Source organism: Octopus bimaculoides, chromosome 18, assembly GCF_001194135.2.
Source record: "Octopus bimaculoides isolate UCB-OBI-ISO-001 chromosome 18, ASM119413v2, whole genome shotgun sequence".
Lineage (NCBI taxonomy): Eukaryota > Metazoa > Mollusca > Cephalopoda > Octopoda > Octopodidae > Octopus > Octopus bimaculoides.
Window position 1 is genome coordinate 27,689,814 of NC_068998.1, and position 3,339 is coordinate 27,693,152.

A 3,339-nucleotide genomic window follows, 5' to 3' on the forward strand; every position below is an offset into this window, starting at 1 on the left:
AGAGAGAGAGAGAGAGAGAGAGAGAGAGAGAGAGAGAGAGAGAGATTGAAGATGCTGGAAAACGTCATTGTTAATGGCTGTCTTATTACCTTAGAAATATGTTAGAAGTGAGAACAATAGGACGATAGTTGATTGGATCAAAATAGCTACCTTTATGGGGAAATGGAACACACCAAGATATGCTTCGAAATGTTTGGTGGATATAGTAACATATTATGGAGTATAACACTTGAATGTAATGGAAGCGACACTACCAGGTGGCATTGTTTGTTTGAAACAGTTGAAGGCATTTCCACACTTGACATGCCTGTATTTGAAGCAGGGAGACTGGTGGAGCAGAATAGAAGATTTAGTGGGGATTTGACTTGAGACTTCACAGTGTCAAGTTAGAAGCATAGCACGCTTTCTCCATGGGGATATTGTTTACAAAGCATTTAATATTTAGAAGACCGTCTTAGTGGTTTTAAAAGAGTTGCTCAGTGGGGGTAAACACCAGCTAATTTGGGGGAATAGGTGAGATTCTGCAGGCGTTGTAGAACTCTTTTTTTTACTCAAATAGCATCGGCAAGTAACCCACTTAGGTGACTTGGAACATCGAGGTTCTTTTGTGTAAGGGATAGGAAGGTACATATCTAAAAAGATAGTTTTGATGACCAACGATACTGTTTCTGAAGAATGAGGATATGTATTGTTAATCATTTTTATGAGCCATTGAGGTTCATAGAGTGGAACCAGTATTTAACTTCGATTTCTGAAACTTTAAGTGCTTAGAAGTTGAATCTCTTCATGGATAAGATGAAGACGTTGGTCTCTCAAAAGTAAATTTCTAGGAAGCTTTGTTAAATATACCTATTGCAACTTCACATTTTACAAAATATTTACATACATGCACGCACGCACACGCTCGGGATCCCACACACATATGCATGTGAGTATATTCCTTTTCTTTTTTCTTCATTTTTTACTTGTTCCAGTCGTTTGGCTGCGGCCATGCTAGAGCATCGCCTTGAAAGGTTTTAGTCGACCCCAGGACTTATTTTTTAAGCCTTGTACTTATTCTATCGGTCTTTTTGCCGAACCTCTAACGTTACGGGGACGTAAACACACCAACACCGGTTGTCAAGCGGTAATGGGGACAAACACAGATACAAAGATGCACTTATCTATATATAAATACATACATACACACACACATATATATATTGGGTCATCCCATAAGTAATGCGGTTTTTTCAATTGCATGAACTAAAAGTCGGCGGGAGACGGGATAAACTACCTGCATCAACTTGCTATAAAAGCAGGTAGTAATTCTACCTTGCCCTTATTCTTAGTGCAAGTTTTGAAGAGTGCAGTTCGATTTTAGCAATTATTTTTTACAAAGCTATAATGGAAGTTACAAAGAAGCATATTCGTCATATTTTGCTTTATGAGTTGAATAAAGGCAACAGCGCAACGGAAAGTGCGAGGAATATTAATCCAGTATATGGGGATAAAACTACAAGCGTAAGCTAGTGTCAACGGTGCTTCCAGAAATTTTGAGCCTAGAAGACGAGCCTCGTCCTGGAAGATATGTAGAACTCGACGAGGAGGTCATGCAAAACCTGGTGGACCAAAATCTCATCGTAACTGTTGAGGAACTAGCAGAGAAGCTTGGATTTGATCATTCAACCATTCATCAACACATGTGTGCCATCGGAAAAGTCAGCAAATTGGATCAAAGGGCTCCTCACAGACTTTCCGAGTCTAATCGCGCGGCCACATACAGCGAGGATGACATTCCAAAGGCTGGGACAGTTTGAATGGGAAATGATGTCCCACCTACCATATTCGCCAGACATTGCCCCATCTGATTATAATTTATTCCACAGTCTTCAAAATTATTTGAACGGAAAAAAATATGAATTCTGTGGACGAAGTCAGAACATTACTGGAGGAGTCTTTTTCGTCACGGACAAGTGAATTTTTGAAGAGGGACCTTGCAAGTTTACCAGATAGATGGAAGAGCATTGTAGAAAATGAAGGAGAGTATATTTTAGATTTAAAAAGAACTCTGTTTATCTTAATTTTGAAAAATAGAAGTATAAAAACACTGCATTATTTATGGGACGACCGAATACATCCATACATACATACATAGACACAGACACACACATATATATAAACAGAGTTAGCGGTTATAATAACCAACTAAGGGGTAAAAGATCAGTATATACTATCGGTATTCGTTACTCGTATTATCCCCGGGCAATGGTAGCATGCATACTAACGCACGTATATGTATATATATACGACAGTCTTCTTTCAGTTTCCGTCTACCAAATCCATTCACAAGGCTTTGGTTCGCCCAATGCTATATAGTAGGAGACACTTGCCTAAAGTGCCACGCACTGTGACTGAACCCGGGACCATGTAGTTGAGAAACCAGTTTCTTGCCACACAGCCATGCCCTGAACCTCTATATGTATGTATATATTTATGGCTGGATGGATCAGTGGCGGTTCATAGATAACTTATAAAAAGAATATTTATACATAAACTTGATCGGTTCGTGTTTTAGCCACTGCCGAGTAGTGTGTTTAATTTATTCACTGAACACCGCCGCGAATTCTCCCTTGTTTTTCAAAAATTTCCCCTAAATCACAAAATAAGGGTGTGCCTTATTTTTCAAATCCTGGCAGCAACACTGAAGCTGGAAGCAGGATAATAATCTAATTCTACACTTTATCACATTCAAGAATATAAACACGTTTTTAAGCACAGCACACGCGGAGTCAAAAAGAAATACTACCTTACACCGGAACACCAGTTTCGTCACTGTCGTTCACACAATGCTCTTTCTCCCTAGCGTGAAGCTTCCTATCTCGAACATGTGCGCATGCGCACAGCAGCCAAACATCGCGTCGCTGGAAGTGTGAAGCGCACAGTTCTATACAAGGGTTTTAGTATTTTTTTCATTAACTATGGGATGGCTACTAACATTAAGCTTAAGGATTATATAATGTACAAGTATAAAGAAAGAATTAAAGACAAAAAGGACTCATTATATTGAATGTTATCGATAATATCGACTGGAAATAGGGGGTGCTGCAGTTCCACAGTGCCTATACACGAGTCGCCACTGGGATGGATGGAGGACCGAATCTATGTATGTGAGTGAATATGTGTGATATTGTATCAAAAATAAATGTAAAATAAACATGGGTAAGTCTACCAAATATGTAGAACTGAGTACGCTTTTAAAAAATATATGAGCGTATATGCATATACACTCATACGTTTTTGTGTGTGTGTGTGTGTGTGTGTGTGTGTGTGTGTGTGTGTGTGTGTGTGTGTGTGTGT